Here is an 18,897-nt window from a genome sequence, read left to right on the forward strand (position 1 = left end):
ACGATTCAGTTAAAATAGGAGGACCAAAACTGCAATTAAATCTAATTTTTTTTAATTAATTTTTTCATTTGAAAATGTGTTCAGTTGTTCAATCACCATTAGCATAAAGGCAAGGCACCACTTATATTTGTATAGAGAGATTGTTGCTCCTCTAATCCTCTACGCTCTAGCAATCAATTTTTAGATTGTTGCTCCTTGTGAAATATTAGCAAAAAAAATGAAAAAATCAATGAAAGATGAAAAATACATGTGAAACAAAAAATTGTAAGATGTAAAATTGAAAAAATTAAAGAAAAGCGGGACCTAGCATAGTATATTGGGTTTGTAGAATGTGAAAAAACAACAAAAGAAATGTAACAGTACAATTAGAAAGGTCAAAGGTCGAGCTGCTAAAAGATGTTTAGGCTAATTAAGAAAGGATTAGGCGGTGATAATGCTTTTTAGGTGCCTATGTTAGCATATTTTCCTGTCTTAATATATATAGGATATTTCAAAGCACCTGAATAAAGACACATCGTGATTAAATATTAAAATATAAATATAATTCTCAATTATGATTCAAATCTTAGGTTGTTAATTTATAAAAATTTAATTTGTTTCATTAACAATATTTACACAATAAAGAGAAATAGATAATAATTAGTCTATATATACTAAAATTATCCAAAAAAGTGTTGTTAAGGCTATTTGTTAAGAAATAAAAAAAAGTTTTATTTGTATATATTGTTAATACAAATTTTTTACGTAATCGATAAATCATAATTAATTATATGAATAATTTTAAAAGTAATTATGACTAAAATTATATTATCAATGATCTAACGGTTGTAATTGATTGATATTATAAAAACTCTTTATATTAATGATATATAAAAAATAAATTCTATAATAAAAACTGAACAATACACTAAAGAGGTAGAGGTGGACAATATATTCGGACTCGACCGAACCCGACCGACCCATTAGGATATTTAAGTTTGCGGGCGGGTTTCTACGGGTTGATGGGTTAGACGGGTAAAAAGGTTTACGCGGTCGGGTTCAGGTGATTAATTTGGACTCGTCGATACCCAAACCTGACCGAATTCATTATTATTATTAGACTTAATTGCAGTTTTGGTCCCCCTATTTTAGGTGAATCGCGAAAGTAGTTCCTCCATTTTGTTTCTCCCCGGTTTTGGTCACCAAACAAAATTTTAGTCCAAAACTTGATAAAATTTTATTTTTTAAAGCCGTACTACACCATTTATAGTCATATATTTCAGGTACAATTGTTGCAAATAAAATATTGAGGCATTGTGTGACTTAAATAAATGCAAAAAAAATGAAATTTCATCAAGTTTTGGATCAAAATTCTGCTTGGGGACCAAAATTGGAGATAAACAAATTAGGGGGACTACTTTCGCGATTTAGTTAAAATAGAGAGACCAAAACTGCAATTAAACCTTATTATTATTATTATTATTATTGTTATTGTTATTGTTATTGTTATTGTTATTGTTATTGTTATTGTTATTGTTATTATTGTTATTATTATTATTGTTATTATTATTATTGTTCTTATTATTATTATTATTATTATTATTATTATTTGTTATTGTTATTGTTATTGTTATTGTTATTGTTATTGTTATTGTTATTGTTATTGTTATTGTTATTGTTATTGTTATTGTTATTGTTATTGTTATTGTTATTGTTATTGTTATTGTTATTGTTATTGTTATTGTTATTGTTATTGTTATTGTTATTGTTATTGTTATTGTTATTGTTATTGTTATTGTTATTGTTATTGTTATTGTTATTGTTATTGTTATTGTTATTATTGTTATTATTATTATTGTTATTATTATTATTGTTCTTATTATTATTATTATTATTATTATTATTATTATTATTATTATTATTATTATTATTATTATTATTATTATTATTATTATTATTATTATTATACAAAGTGCAACACATGTTCATAGATACATAAGGCCCAACACGACCCAAATCAATTTTTTAGTTTGTTTTTTTTATTTATAAAAAAAAAGGCCTAATTATAAATAGAAACCTGAATCTATTGAAACCCTAATCTCACATTTTCCTCTCTCTCTATTCCAGCCGTCGTCGCTCCCTCACTCTCAATCCAACCGCCCTACTCACTCTTAAACCAGCCGCTCCACTCTCTCAAACTTTTGTCTCTGATACTCACACAAAGCCACACCCACAGCCTCACATCGTTGCCGCCGTCACTATCATTGTCTTCACCATCGTCGTCTCACCCTAGCCTTCACCATCGCCGCCGTCTCGCCCATCTGCGTCTCACCATTTTCTGCTGTTTGTTTGAAAGTTATTATAATTTATGTGTGTTTTGGTTTGCTCTTCTCGTCGAAGTTACTCTTTTGTATTTGGATTTGATCTAATAGAAACTTTTTTTTTATATTTTTTTTTATGAAAAATGGCTCAAAAAACATAGGCTTAATTGCACTTTTGGTCCCCCTATTATAGGTGAAAATTGAAAGTAGTCCCCCCATTTTGTTTCTTCCCAGTTTTAGTCCCTCAAACAGAATTTGAGTCCAAATCATGATGAGTTGTCATTTTTTTAATGACGTGTTAATAAAAAGGTGACGTGGCAGACGCATACGTGGAATAAACTCATTATTATATTATTTCTGATTAAAAAATATAATTTATAATTGTTTTCTGATAATTTATAATTTCTGATTATTATAATTGTTAAAAATCATTATTAAAAATACAATTTAATTATTAAAATTAAGTTAAAAAAAATGAAAAACATATGCAACAATGAGAATCAGAAGCATATGATTCAACAAAAGCTTGAACCCTAAATATAATTTCTGCCATTGAGGTGAACATAGGAAGAGCATGTCGTTACATGATGCCAGAAGGATACACATGAGTATGACAATGTAGGCAAACCGGATAGTGCATGCGATGATTGCTGATGGCATGTCTTTACTATTTGATCGAATTGGGGGCAGGGGGGGATCACCTTGTGAGGTTATTGGACATAGTTTTGGCAATGACAGGTCGTGACAATGGTTGGTTTCGTGTTTGAGACTATTCTGAACTCAGTAAAGCCATTGGTGGGGTATCGAGTTCAGCTGTAGTGAAGGCGATTGAGCTTTGGTTACAATGAAGGCAACATAGGATTTTATGGCAGCATAGTCATGCAGTTCAAAAGCCTTGCCACCAATGAAGATTTCTTTCCGATGGAAGCATATGATTTTATGGCAGCATACTCATGGACTTGAAAGAAATCGGAATATGTTTATGATGAAGAAATTGGAATCAGAATCGATTTGGGAGCTTTTGTTGAATTGGGGCTGTTTTTTATTTAGGGTTCAAGCTTTTGTTGAATCATATGCTTCTGATTCTCATTGCTGCATATCTTTTTCATTTTTTTTAACTTAATTTTAACAATTAAATTGTATTTTTAATAATGATTTTTAACAATTATAATAATCAAAAATTATAAATTATCAGAAAACAATTATAAATTATATTTTTTAATCAGAAATAATATAATAATGAGTTTATTCCACGTAAGCATCTGCCACATTACCTTTTTATTGACACGTCATTAAAAAATGACAACTCATTGGACTCAAATTTTGTTTGGGGACTAAAACTGGGGAGAAACAAAATGAGGGGACTACTTTCAATTTTCACCTATAATAAGGGGACCAAAAGTGCAATTAAGCCAAAAACATATTAACTCTTCAAAGGTTACCTGATAAATCCGACCGTCTAATCCGAGACCCGATCTAAACAGCTATAAAAATGGTCGAAAATGGATCTATATGTGTCACCCGTGGGTTGATTCAGATGTGAAATTTGAACCCAAAGCCACCCGAACCCGACCGAAGTCCACCCCTACATATACTAATATCTACATATAAGTCCGATTTATCCATGACATATTTTTAGTCTATTTAAACTTTAATTCGTGGATTGGACTGTTTTATTTAATTGTTTAAGCGATTTTAACACTTGAATTCACAAATTAGTTTTATCCGTATAACTTAAAAAAAAATTAATAACTACACTTATAATTTAGACTAATTACAAACTTTTTAATAATTGATTTTAAATAAGCAAGCACGAGTTTTAAAAAAAACACCAGTTCCAAGCCACTTCATTAAAGTGAAAGTGTCTCGTTGCTTGTATTCTTAATAGCTATCTTTTTTTTTTAGAACCTAATAGCTATCAAATAGTTATTGTGGCTTGCAATACAATGCATAGCCATATATGGTTTGCGCCTTTGATCTCTAGCTAGGACGTCGTTGATCCCTGCATTTTGGATCATCCAAAATTGAATTTTTTTAATTGAATAGCAAGATCTTCGGTGCAAGCAATAAAATCTTGTGACCCATTTTTTTTTTAACAAAAATTAATGTATTTAATTTTTATATGAATTAAAATATTAATTTTTATTGTTTTATTTGTCTCTTATTGAATAAATCAAAAGTAGTATTCAATACTAATAAGAAGTCATACTGATTATATTGATCACAGAGATATCTTTTTTTATTCACAAAGGGATATATATACAAGTCAAAGATCCTATGAATGATAAAATATACTCTTCTATTTTATAAGGAGTGTTGTTTAGGGTTTTGTTTACATATTAATAAATGTAATAATTAAAAGAAAATAAAGAAATTATTTTATTAAATTATTAATATTAATTATCGATGAGTTTTTTTTTCTATTATCAATGCAAAATATAATATTATTTTAAAAGTTAGTATATAGTAATAATTGGAGAGTAGTTTAGAAAAAAAAAAATTAAATTTATATTGAAAATTATAAATATTATTTATTATAAAATAATTTTTTTTATTATCAAAATGACACTCATTAATGGATGAATAATTACAATTATTCTAGTAATAATTGTGATGTTTGCAAGCTCTATGTGCATTATAGAGATTTGCTAAAATATTGCACTATTACACTAAAAAAAAAATCCATATATCTATATATTTATGGAAAATTACCCACAAAATCCATATTATGAGTAAATTTCTTGGTATCTTCAAAAAATAATTTTAATATTTCCACATACTTTGGGGTGAATAATGTGCAAGTAAAGTTTTTGTGCTCAGTTAAAAAAAAAAATATTTATGTGAAATATTTTCTGAACTAACTCCTTATATTTTACTTGACTAAAAAAATCTAGTCATTTTCACTTATCTCTTTAGATTGCAACTCTAAACAAGAAACCCTTCTTCTTCTTTGAGCCACCGCTCCGGCCACAACGATTCAGATCCGGCTTCGACGTTTGTTCTCTCTCATTCACATGTTCTCTCTCTCGTTCTGTCTCGTTCGCTCTCTCTCTCTCTCGTTCTGTCTAGTTCTCTCTCTCGGTCTCTCGTTCTGTCTCATTCGCTCTCTCTCACTCTCTCTCTCTTTCTCTCGCTCATTCTGGTTTGCTCTCTCTAATTTGTTCTATTTTTAGGATTATTGGTTGAGTAAAGGAAGCAAGAAATGATTTCTTAATTGATTTGCAAATCCTCTTTTCTTTTTCTCAGCTCACTGAAATCCCTAACATCTCAAATTCATTGTTGCATTCTAGAACACATTCTTCTTCACTTGTAAGAACTTGAAAATCCCTAACATCACCAATAGTGACGTAATGTGTATCGGGGCTTGTCTTTTGTGATTTCTTCAACCACGTCGACCTGGACAGAGCACTCTGTTAGTTGTGACCAAACTGAAATCAGTTCCCTTCGTGATTCCTTTCTTTGTTGTTGATCTTGTTTCCTTTTTTTTTTTACCGTTGCTAGAGGTATTTTCCATAATTTTGCAAATGTTAGCTCTGAAAGTGCTTGTTTCTATTTACTCCTTTTGTTTCTATTTATTTCTGATGTGCTTATTTTTTATTTATTTAAACTCTTGTTGCCAGTTGCTAACGTGTTGCTAGATTTGGTTCAAAAACCTATCCAACTTGAGTTATTTTGTTTCCTTTTGATCTGATTGTATTCAAAGATTTGATACTCATCAACTAAAATGCATCAAAATAAGCTAGAAAATGGTTGTTGTCTAACAATTACTGCTTTTGAATGGGATATCCATTTCTATAGCCTTGAGAGTGTAGTTTTATAACATAGGTTGTGTGGTGTTGTTTGTTTCATTGAGATTGAATTGTTTGTAGGCTCATTTAGTGTCAATACTCTATTTAATTAGTGTCATCAATTATTTGTAGGCTCATTTGGTGTCAATACTCCATTTTCTTTTGTGCATTATATGAATGAATTAATTGTACAAGAGTGGAGCCTTTTGTTGAACAAGCTCCTTCCTAGTATCCCTTGTAAGTTTTCTGCATGCTGTAGTTCTAATATTCCTACTCAATAGAACACAATTTTTAAGGAACATTAAGTTTCTATTCAATATATTCTAAGAAACAAGATTTCATGCCAACAGGTGCAAAAATATCTACTAAGTTATGCTTTTACATTTTGCTTAAATGCTTTGTAATTGCTTAGCACCTGTGACTTAGAGGTAAACATGAAGGGAGTTCTGGCAGAAATTGTTGGAGCTTCCTCTCAATGTTCAATGGCTTGCTGAACTTGTTCAACAAGCTTGTGAGCTATTGGGTTAATTTTCTTCTGATAATAATCATTTTTTCAGGCTTAGAATTTGATGATAATGGATCCACGAGGAGTGTTCAATTGTGGAAAATAGTATTAGTTAATAGCTTTGTTTCATTAAATTCAATTACTAAAATGTTGGAATTTGATTTTCTTTTATTTAAAAATGATGATAATAGTAAGGAGTTTAGTATGCTATTGTGTTGTCTCAAAATATTGGAATTGTAATAGAATTAATTTAAGGGTTCTGAATGACATATCAACAAGTCTTGTGGCCTTTCATACAATATGCTTGGTATTATGTGATTATGTGAATATATACAATTTAGTTGTCTACTATATCGAGCATATTAGTTCTAATATAATTCATGTTGATATTTTCAGGATCTCATGTCTTGGATATTTTAGGTGGTGATAAAAGCGACTCAAAATGGTTGGTCGATCAGCGAAAGAAAGAGGTGAAGATAATGAAAAGATGGATTGCTGAATATTATGTTGCTGAGCTTGTGTAAAGATTAAGGAGAACTATGTTTGGGTGGAGAAAGTTCAATGGATGGTAATCTGATGAATTTATGATCGATAATGCTGTTACCTTCAAAGCATTATTGGTGTACATAGAGGTAAATAATATTAACAAATTTCTTTTAATTTAATTATATTCAATGATTTCTGTAAAAAAATATTATTAAAGTCAAAATTATGATACTCTTACTTTTTGTAACATCGATACTATGGTGAATTATGGTGAATCTATGTCATTTGGTTCAATAGAAGAAGCTTACAAAAATACAAACACTTTGAGTTATTTAAACTCAGCACAAGCTCTTGTGAATTATGCACAAGTGGTAATACATTTGAAGGAAACGTTACAACCCTGTCGTGATGGGAGGATCCTATGGTGGAAGTAAGTTAGTTAAATCCCTTGTGATTTTTTCTCAAAATTTTTCTCTGTGCAATATGTTGTGTTAATTTATAATGTATTATGCGTGCAACAGTGCTTGCTGCATGGTTTAGGTTGAAATATCCCCACATCACGATTGGGGCTTTGGCGTCATCAGCTCCACTTCTCTACTTAATGCATATTATGATGTTGTTTCAGGGGATTTCAAGGTAATTTAAATTTAATATTTCACAGTTTAATAATGAATAGAATTTTGATGATAAATGAATTAATTGATGTGCAGGAAGCCAGTAAGATAATGCACATAAATACTTCGGTTGAGATTGACAGGTAATTAATTGCATTTTCTTTTTGCTAATGTTTCGGTTACTTTATCTAATTTGATTGTTATCAATTTAGGTATGTACTGGTAATGCCTATTGGCATAAGAAAGGGTACCATGTTTCAACTCGACCCTTTTAACTTGAAGAACTTTGTTGAAAATTGCTACAAAAAATTTGGTTACTCCAATTTGCTTCGCCCTCATTGGATCACTACTTATTATGGAGACCATGTAAAAAATATTGTTTAGATCATAAGGTTATATCATTAGCAACATAAAATTAAGAGCAATATATTTGAACACAATACTAAACACAAATACTTGTGGCCATACACAATCTCTCTCTTCATTAAATTTTTTTTTTTTTTACTTTTCTCAATTTTTACTTTCCTTATTTTGTTTCTCCTTTTTCAATATTTTTTTTTTGTCTTCCTTTACAAAAATAAACACATTCATCTTCTCTTTCTTCCATAATTTCTTCTCTTTCTTCCATAATTTCTCAATTTTCCTTTTATTTACTGATTTTAATAAATTTTTTAATGAAGTAACTTGAACAACTTTATCTCCTCACTTGCAAGGTAACTTAGTATATTGTTTTGCTTAGATATAAATTTTTGTTTTTTTGGATTGATACACGTTTTCTGGGTTCATACCTGGTTTTTCTGCTTCTGGTTAATAATATAAACATTATTGGTTAATAAAGTACGATATGTGGTTAATGACTTATTTTTGTTTAAAAATTAGGACTGTGAACTATTAATCAATTATATTAATTATTTTTGTTTAAATATTAAGTTTCATCACTTTTAATCAATGATGTTAATCAGATTTAAATTGTTAAGTTTCATATTATGTGATTAGTAGTGTTTTAATTATGGGTCTTTCTAATATTTTGTTTCTGGTTAATAGTGTAAATATTATTGGTTAGTGAAATACAATAGGTTGTTAATGATCAGATTGAATTTTTTTTTTGTAGTTTTTGTGTGACATTTGCACTATCAATTGAAACTTCATGAATTGTGGTACTATTGAAGATGAAGGTATCAGAGTTGACATTTGTACTATCAATTGAAACTTCATGGTTAATGTTGTGAACAATTTGGTTAATGAAAACTTGACATTGTAATCAAACAAGATACAATTAATTCCTTGCAAAACTTGGTTAATAGATTTAAATAGAATATTCATTCTTATCATACAAATTATAAATCTGGTTAATGGCTTAAAGAAACAATATAAATCTGATTAATGGCTTAAAGAAACATGGGTAATGTTGTGAACAACTTGGTTAATGAATTTGAACTGAAAATTTGGGCATTTTAATCAAACAAAATATAAATATGGTTAATGACTTAAAACAATATGGTTAATTCCTTGAACTATTTGGTTAATGAATTTGAGAAACATAATTAATGTTTTGAACAACTAGGTTAATGACTTAAAACAATATGGTTAGTTTCTTGCACAAATTGTAAATGGATTTGAACAGAAAGTTCATAAAAGCAGAAGGAAAAAAACTCAAATTTTCATATATTTTTGTTCATACATATTTGTTTATAAAAGAAAGAAAGAAATAAAGTTCATTCATATTTTGTTCATAAAAGCATAAAGAAGAAAAAATACGAGGAAAAAGTGTAGTTCAAACGCCATCAATTACATCGCTATAGAGAACCTCCCATAAACTCAAAATATCCCCATAACACGTTGCTTTGTTCATGTTCACGTTAGGCTCACACGCGACTTGATCCCCAATATTCTCAAAAGGGGTTCTAACTCCCACCTCACATGTTGACAAATAGTATGTTATTAATAAGTCTAATTGCATATAATAAATATTTGATTGACAAAAATATACTTGAATATCAAGTTAACATTTATATTAACATTATGTTTGGTTACTATATCGGTGTAGAAAGTGCAATAACTTTTCGACATTGCACATCAGAGACATTCAACAATTATTATAGGAGCAACAACTTGTATGCTCATTTCCATATTTGTTTGTCCTGGTTGGACAGGTCAAGAACTTCATAACTTGGTTGCTTCCAACATTCAAAAACTAGCAAATTACCTTGAAGGTATAATAATAATATATTTGAAACGAAGAAGCCAAAAATAGAAACCCTAAAAATAAAAAATCCTAAACGAAGAAGCAAAAATAGAAACCTTAATTCAATAACTAAATATAGAAACGAAATAACAAAAAATAGAAATCCTAAAAATAAAAAATCCTAAACGAAGAAGCAAAAATAGAAACCCTAAATCAATAACTAAAAACTCTAATAATACAGAGAATTAAACTTACAATGAAAATACCCAACAAACGACAACGAGAGCAATGACTATGAGCGAACGAACGGATGCAGCGATCGAGCGACAAAAATCGAATGCAAACATCTCGCGAGCGACAACGAAGAAGATGGAGAAACGAAAAGAAAAAGATGAAGAAGCTTTCAAGCTCTCGGTGGAGAAGAAGATGGAGAAGAGAGAAAGGATTTTTGAGGAATAGAAAGAAAATTATTAAAATGACTAAGATGTCTCTTAAGTATGTATATGTCCTTAAGTATGTATACGTATACAGTACATGTATTTTTATTTGTGTTTAAAGTTGTGTTTAAATAACATTTCTCTAAAATCAATTAAGTTATTCATCGCTATGACTAATGACAGAATATAAATTTGGTTCTTCAAAATTTTGCTAGCAACATCATATTTTCGAATGGACTAAAAGATCATTACAGTAGTACCAGATAATTAATAATTAAACTTTGTGGGGTTATGAATGAGTTATTAACAAGTCTTGTGGCCCTTCATACAATAAATGGTATGCTTGGTATTATGTGATTATGTGAATATATACAATTTAGTTGTCTACTATATCGTGCATATTAATTTTAATATAATTCGTTGATATTTTTAGAACCTCATGTCTTGGATATTCTAGGTGCTGATAAAAGCGACCCAAAATGGTCGGTCGATCAACGAAAGAAAGAGGTGAAGATAATGAAAAGATGGATTGCTGAATATTATGCTGTTGAACTCGTGTAAAGATTAAGGAGGACTATTGGTGTAGAAAGTTCAGTCGATGATTTTCATGATGGATTTATGGCCGATAATGCTGCTACCTTCAAAGTATTATTGGTGTACATAGAGGTGAATAATATTAACAAATTACTTTTAATTTAATTATATTCAATGATTTATGTAAAAAATTATATATTCAACTCAAAATTATGATATTCTTAATTTTTTTGTAGCATCGATATTATGGTAAATCTATGCCGTTCGGTTCAATAGAAGAAGTTTAAAAAATACAAGCAATTTGGGTTATTTAAACTCAGCACAAGCTCTCGCGGATTATGCACAAGTGTGGTAATACATTTTAAGAAAACGTTACAGGCTTAAAAGTCATCTGTCATCGTGATGAGAGGATCTTATGGTGGAAGTAAGTTAATTAAGTCCCTTGTGATTTTAAAATTTCTCTGTGCTGTTGTGTTAATTTATAATGTATTTATTAATTATGCGTGCAATGCTTGCTGCATGGTTTATGTTGAAATATCCTCACTTCGGGATTGGGGCTTTAGCGTTATCAGCTCCACTTCTCTATTTTGATTATATCATACCACAAAATGCATATTATATTGTTTCAAGCGATTTTTAGGTAATTTAAATTTAGTATTTCACAGTTTAATAATAAATATAATTTTGATGATAAATGAATTAATTGATGTGCAGGAAGACAGTAAGACATGCTACAAAATTATACAAAAATCTTGATCAGTAATTGACAAAGTAGCGTCTCTGCCAAACGGTATTTTCATACTAAGCCAAAGATTCAACACTTGCTAGTAAATACTAAAAAACATTAATTTTTATTCAATTTCCCTTTTATTTGGACTATTACTGAAACATGTTAATTAATTACAGTACCTTGGAGAAGTCTGATGAGTTGAAAGAGTACTTGCAATTAAATTACGTATACAAAGCTCAATACCAAAACCCCTCAGTTACGTTTATATGTGAGGCCATTCTCAGTCAAATATATGGATGTGTTGTGGCTTTAGCAGATTACGACAAATGTCATGTTAATTTCGATAAATATGATAAAAATGCACATGAATACTTCGGTTGGGATTGACAGGTAATTTATCGCATTTTCTTTTTGCTGATGTTTCGGTTACTTTATCTAATTTGATTCTTATAAATTTAGGTATGTACTGAAATGGTAATGCCTATTGGCATAGGAAATGGTACCATGTTTCAACCCAACCCTTTTAACTTGAAGAACTTTGTTGAAAATTGCTACAAAAGATTTGGTTACTCCAACTTGCCTCTCCCTCATTGGATTACTACTTATTATGGAGGCCATATAAGAAACGTTGTTTCAATGGTATGATTAGATTATTAGCAAGATAACATTAATAAAGTTATTCATCGATGTGATTAATGGCATAATATAACTTTGGTTCTTCAAAAGTTTGCTAGCAACATCATATTTTCGAATGAACTAAAAGATTCTTACGGTAATGCCGGATAATTAATATTTTCAAAAACTTATTTGAATTATATATGTTTTATATAAAATAATTAAACTTTGTGTGGCTTTTACATATTTCAGAGTTTTGAATGATATATCAACAAGTCTTGTGGCCCTTCATACAATAAATGGTATGTTTGGTATTTTGTGATTATGTTAATATATACAATTTAGTTGTCTACTATATCGTGCATATTAGTTCTAATATAATTCATGTTGATATTTTTAGGATCTCATGTCTTGGATATTCTAGGTGCTGATAAAAGCGATCCAAATTGGTTGGTCGATCAGCGAAAGAAAGAGGTGAAGATAATGAAAAGATGGATTGCTGAATATTATGCTGTTGAACTTGTGTAAAGATTAAAGAGGACTATTGGTGTAGAAAGTTCAGTCGATGATTTTCCTGATGGATTTATGGCCGATAATGCTGCTACCTTCAAAGTATTATTGGTGTACATAGAGGTGAATAATATTAACAAATTATTTTTAATTTAATTATATTCAATGATTTATGTAAAAAATTATATATTCAAGTCAAAATTATGATATTCTTAATTTTTTTGTAGCATCGATATTATGGTAAATCTATGCCGTTCGGTTCAATAGAAGAAGTTTAAAAAATACAAGCAATTTGGGTTATTTAAACTCAGCACAAGCTCTCGCGGATTATGCACAAGTGTGGTAACACATTTTAAGGAAACGTTACAGGCTTGAAAGTCATTTGTCATCGTGATGAGATAATCTTATGGTGGAAGTAAGTTAATTAAGTCCCTTGTGATTTTAAAATTTCTCTTTGTGCTGTTGTGTTAATTTATTAATTATGGGTGCAGTGCTTGCTGCATGGTTTATGTTGAAATATCCCCACTTCGCGATTGGGGCTTTAGCGTTATCAGCTCCACTTCTCTATTTTGATTATATCATACCACAAAATGCATATTATGTTGTTTCAAGCGATTTTTAGGTAATTTAAATTTAGTATTTCACAGTTTAATAATAAATATAATTTTGATGATAAATGAATTAATTGATGTGCAGGAAGACAGTAAGACATGCTACAAAATTATACAAAAATCTTGATCAGTAATTGACAAAGTAGCGTCTCTGCCAAACGGTATTTTCATACTAAGCCAAAGATTCAACACTTGCTAGTAAATACTAAAAAACATTAATTTTTATTCAATTTATCTTTTATTTGGACTAGTAAATTATTACTGAAACATGTTAATTAATTACAGTACCTTGGAGAAGTCTGATGAGTTGAAAGAGTACTTGCAATTAAATTACGTATACAAAGCTCAATACCAAAACCCCTCAGTTACGTTTATATGTGAGGCAATTCTCAGTCAAATATATGGATGTGTTGTGGCTTTAGCAGATTACGACAAATGTCATGTTAATTTCGATAAATATGATAAAAATGCACATGAATACTTCGGTTGGGATTGACAGGTAATTTATCGCATTTTCTTTTTGCTGATGTTTCGGTTACTTTATCTAATTTGATTCTTATAAATTTAGGTATGTACTGAAATGGTAATGCCTATTGGCATAGGAAATGGTACCATGTTTCAACCCAACCCTTTTAACTTGAAGAACTTTGTTGAAAATTGCTACAAAAGATTTGGTTACTCCAACTTGCCTCTCCCTCATTGGATTACTACTTATTATGGAGGCCATATAAGAAACGTTGTTTCAATGGTATGATTAGATTATTAGCAAGATAACATTAATAAAGTTATTCATCGATGTGATTAATGGCATAATATAACTTTGGTTCTTCAAAAGTTTGCTAGCAACATCATATTTTCGAATGAACTAAAAGATTCTTACGGTAATGCCGGATAATTAATATTTTCAAAAACTTATTTGAATTATATATGTTTTATATAAAATAATTAAACTTTGTGTGGCTTTTACATATTTCAGAGTTTTGAATGATATATCAACAAGTCTTGTGGCCCTTCATACAATAAATGGTATGTTTGGTATTTTGTGATTATGTTAATATATACAATTTAGTTGTCTACTATATCGTGCATATTAGTTCTAATATAATTCATGTTGATATTTTTAGGATCTCATGTCTTGGATATTCTAGGTGCTGATAAAAGCGATCCAAATTGGTTGGTCGATCAGCGAAAGAAAGAGGTGAAGATAATGAAAAGATGGATTGCTGAATATTATGCTGTTGAACTTGTGTAAAGATTAAAGAGGACTATTGGTGTAGAAAGTTCAGTCGATGATTTTCCTGATGGATTTATGGCCGATAATGCTGCTACCTTCAAAGTATTATTGGTGTACATAGAGGTGAATAATATTAACAAATTACTTTTAATTTAATTATATTCAATGATTTATGTAAAAAATTATATATTCAAGTCAAAATTATGATATTCTTAATTTTTTTGTAGCATCGATATTATGATAAATCTATGCCGTTCGGTTCAATAGAAGAAGTTTAAAAAATACAAGCAATTTGGGTTATTTAAACTCAGCACAAGCTCTCGCGGATTATGCACAAGTGTGGTAATACATTTTAAGGAAATGTTACAGGCTTGAAAGTCATCTGTCATCGTGATGAGAGGATCTTATGGTGGAAGTAAGTTAATTAAGTCCCTTGTGATTTTAAAATTTCTCTTTGTGCTGTTGTGTTAATTTATTAATTATGGGTGCAGTGCTTGCTGCATGGTTTATGTTGAAATATCCCCACTTCGGGATTGGGGCTTTAGCGTTATCAGCTCCACTTCTCTATTTTGATTATATCATACCACAAAATGCATATTATGTTGTTTCAAGCGATTTTTAGGTAATTTAAATTTAGTATTTCACAGTTTAATAATAAATATAATTTTGATGATAAATGAATTAATTGATGTGCAGGAAGACAGTAAGACATGCTACAAAATTATACAAAAATCTTGATCAGTAATTGACAAAGTAGCGTCTCTGCCAAACGGTATTTTCATACTAAGCCAAAGATTCAACACTTGCTAGTAAATACTAAAAAACATTAATTTTTATTCAATTTCCCTTTTATTTGGACTATTACTGAAACATGTTAATTAATTACAGTACCTTGGAGAAGTCTGATGAGTTGAAAGAGTACTTGCAATTAAATTACGTATACAAAGCTCAATACCAAAACCCCTCAGTTACGTTTATATGTGAGGCAATTCTCAGTCAAATATATGGATGTGTTGTGGCTTTAGCAGATTACGACAAATGTCATGTTAATTTCGATAAATATGATAAAAATGCACATGAATACTTCGGTTGGGATTGACAGGTAATTTATCGCATTTTCTTTTTGCTGATGTTTCGGTTACTTTATCTAATTTGATTCTTATCAATTTAGGTATGTACTGAAATGGTAATGCCTATTGGCATAGGAAAGGGTACCATGTTTCAACCCAACCCTTTTAACTTGAAGAACTTTGTTGAAAATTGCTACAAAAGATTTGGTTACTCCAACTTGCCTCTCCCTCATTGGATTACTACTTATTATGGAGGCCATATAAGAAACGTTGTTTCAATGGTATGATTAGATTATTAGCAAGATAACATTAATAAAGTTATTCATCGATGTGATTAATGGCATAATATAACTTTGGTTCTTCAAAAGTTTGCTAGCAACATCATATTTTCGAATGAACTAAAAGATTCTTACGGTAATGCCGGATAATTAATATTTTCAAAAACTTATTTGAATTATATATGTTTTATATAAAATAATTAAACTTTGTGTGGCTTTTACATATTTCAGAGTTTTGAATGATATATCAACAAGTCTTGTGGCCCTTCATACAATAAATGGTATGTTTGGTATTTTGTGATTATGTTAATATATACAATTTAGTTGTCTACTATATCGTGCATATTAGTTCTAATATAATTCATGTTGATATTTTTAGGATCTCATGTCTTGGATATTCTAGGTGCTGATAAAAGCGATCCAAATTGGTTGGTCGATCAGCGAAAGAAAGAGGCGAAGATAATGAAAAGATGGATTGCTGAATATTATGCTGTTGAACTTGTGTAAAGATTAAGGAGGACTATTGGTGTAGAAAGTTCAGTCGATGATTTTCCTGATGGATTTATGGCCGATAATGCTGCTACCTTCAAAGTATTATTGGTGTACATAGAGGTGAATAATATTAACAAATTATTTTTAATTTAATTATATTCAATGATTTATGTAAAAAATTATATATTCAAGTCAAAATTATGATATTCTTAATTTTTTTGTAGCATCGATATTATGGTAAATCTATGCCGTTCGGTTCAATAGAAGAAGTTTAAAAAATACAAGCAATTTGAGTTATTTAAACTCAGCACAAGCTCTCGCGGGTTATGCACAAGTGTGGTAAACATTTGAAAGAAACGTTACAGGCTTGAAAGTCATCTGTCATCGTGATGGGATGATCTTATGGTGGAAGTAAGTTAATTAAGTCCTTTGTGATTTTTTTCAAAAAATTTCTCTTTGTGTTGTTGTGTTAATTTATAATGTATTTGTTAATTATGTATACAGTGTTGCTGGATGGTTTAGGTTGAAATATCCCCACTTTGGGGTTGAGGCTTTGGCATCATCAGCTCCACTTCTCTACTTTGATTATGTCACACCACATAATGCATATTATGTTTTTTCGAGCGATTTCAAGGTAATTTAAATTTTATATTTCATAGTTTAATAATGAATATAATTCTGATGATAAATGAATTAATTGATGTGTAGGAAGCCAGTAAGATATACTACAAAATTATACAAAAATCTTGGTTTTTTAATACTAAACCAGAGGTTCAACACTTGCTAGTTAATACTAAAAAACATTAATTTTTATTCAATTTTCCTTTTATTTGGACTATTAAATTATTACTAAAACATGTTAATTAATTACAGTCCCTTGGAAAAGTATGATGAGTTGAAAGAGTACTTGCAAGTAAATTACGTATACACAGCTCAATACCAAAACCTCTTGGTTACGTTTATATGTGAAACCATTCTCAGTCAAATATATGGAGGTTGTGTGGCTTTAGTAGAATACGACAAATGCCTTGTTAATTTCGATAAATATGATAACAATGCACATAAATACTTCGGTTGGGATTGACAGGTAATTAATCGCATTTTCTTTTTGCTAATGTTTCGGTTACTTTATCTAATTTGATTCTTATCAATTTAAGTATGTACTAAACTAGTAATGCCTATTGGCATAGGAAATGGTACCATGTTTTAATCCAACCCTTTTAACTTGAAGAACTTTGTTCAAAATTGCTACAAAAAGTTTGATTATTGATGCTTGCCTCGCCCTCATTGGGTTACTACTTATTATGGAGGCTATGTAAGAAATATTCTTTAAATTGTAAGAATATATTATTTGCAACATAAAATTAATTAAGATGTTCACAATGTGACTAATTGCAGAATATAACTTTGGTTCTTCAAAAGTTTGATAGCAACATCATATTTTCGAATGGACTAAAAGATCCTTATAATAGTGTCGAGTAATTAATATTTTCCAAAACTCACTTTAATTATATATATTTTATATAAAATAATTAAACTTTTTGTGGCTTATACATATTTCAAGGTTCTGAGTGACATATCAACAAGTCTTGTGGCCTATCCTACAATTTAGTTGTATACTATATCGTGCATTTTAATATAATTCATGTTGATATTTTCAAGATCTCATGTCTTGGATATTCTAGGTGCTGATAAAACCCAAAATGGTTGGTCGATCAGCGAAAGATAGAGGTGAAGATAATGAAAAGATGGATTGCTGAATATTGTGCTGCTGAGTTTATGTAAAGATTAATGAGAACTATGTTTGTTGAATTTTTAATGGATAAGATCAAATTTTCTGGTAGAAATAACTTTTGGGCAAAACCAATTGCCTCTTGTTAAGGTGTAATATTCATTGCTAGTAAATAATATTTCTTAAGGCGCATCAGATATATTATATTTTTAAATATATTTCTAGTTATTACTTTAATATAGGAAATAAAATTATTGTTGGTATTTTAACTTTTGAAAATCTACTCATATTTTATATTAATAAAAATTATTGCAAAGGAATTATTTATTTATTATATTTAATATATTAATTTTAATATATAATTTATTACTATTTATATTTGGCTCCTTTATAAATAATGAACTCTTTTTTAGTACGAGTGATTTCGGGTCTTCTGTAGCTAATTCGCTCATGGTTGTTGTATGTGGCTATGAGTCTTTTCTTTTTCAATCTTTCAATTTAAAACTGGCTTCCCCAGACATTTCCCCTTCCTTACCTGCACCAACATCCCTGCTGCATTCTCTCTGCGTTCTCATGTTCTAGCCGTTGGCAGCCACATTCACTCTGGCAACCGTCTCTCCCTCTCTTTGCATTCTCACATTCAGGGTGGCTGCATTCTCACCATTACTCCCTCTCTCTTTTCACCAACAATTCTCTCATTATTTAATATACTTTTAATTTATTTTATTATTTTTATCTATAATTGTAATAGTATTCTTCAATCATCATAGAATGAT

The 18,897-nt window shown here is 29.7% G+C and overlaps 1 long non-coding RNA gene across 26 annotated transcripts; it reads left to right on the forward strand.

The window, feature by feature from the left end:
* Positions 1-5,186: 5,186 nt before the first annotated feature.
* Positions 5,187-18,320, forward strand: LOC101510853 (uncharacterized). 26 transcript variants are annotated; one of them, XR_012161932.1, is made up of 30 exons: positions 5,188-5,803; positions 6,221-6,325; positions 6,990-7,225; positions 7,377-7,509; positions 7,601-7,715; positions 7,790-7,836; positions 8,805-8,868; positions 10,773-10,981; positions 11,086-11,273; positions 11,564-11,639; positions 11,756-11,969; positions 12,039-12,218; positions 12,447-12,496; positions 12,595-12,827; positions 12,932-13,119; positions 13,401-13,513; positions 13,601-13,814; positions 13,884-14,063; positions 14,292-14,341; positions 14,440-14,672; positions 14,777-14,964; positions 15,246-15,358; positions 15,438-15,651; positions 15,721-15,900; positions 16,129-16,178; positions 16,277-16,509; positions 16,614-16,800; positions 16,894-17,023; positions 17,263-17,476; positions 18,075-18,320. It is a non-coding gene; the product is annotated as an uncharacterized lncRNA (long non-coding RNA). The 26 variants fall into 26 exon arrangements; XR_012161931.1 differs by lacking the exon at positions 6,221-6,325 and adding an exon at positions 15,041-15,171; XR_012161938.1 differs by lacking the exon at positions 6,221-6,325 and adding an exon at positions 15,041-15,171 and having other exon boundaries at positions 15,246-15,321.
* Positions 18,321-18,897: the final 577 nt, after the last annotated feature.

The sequence above is a fragment of the Cicer arietinum genome, chromosome 1, assembly GCF_000331145.2.
Source record: "Cicer arietinum cultivar CDC Frontier isolate Library 1 chromosome 1, Cicar.CDCFrontier_v2.0, whole genome shotgun sequence".
Classification (NCBI taxonomy): Eukaryota; Viridiplantae; Streptophyta; class Magnoliopsida; order Fabales; family Fabaceae; genus Cicer; species Cicer arietinum.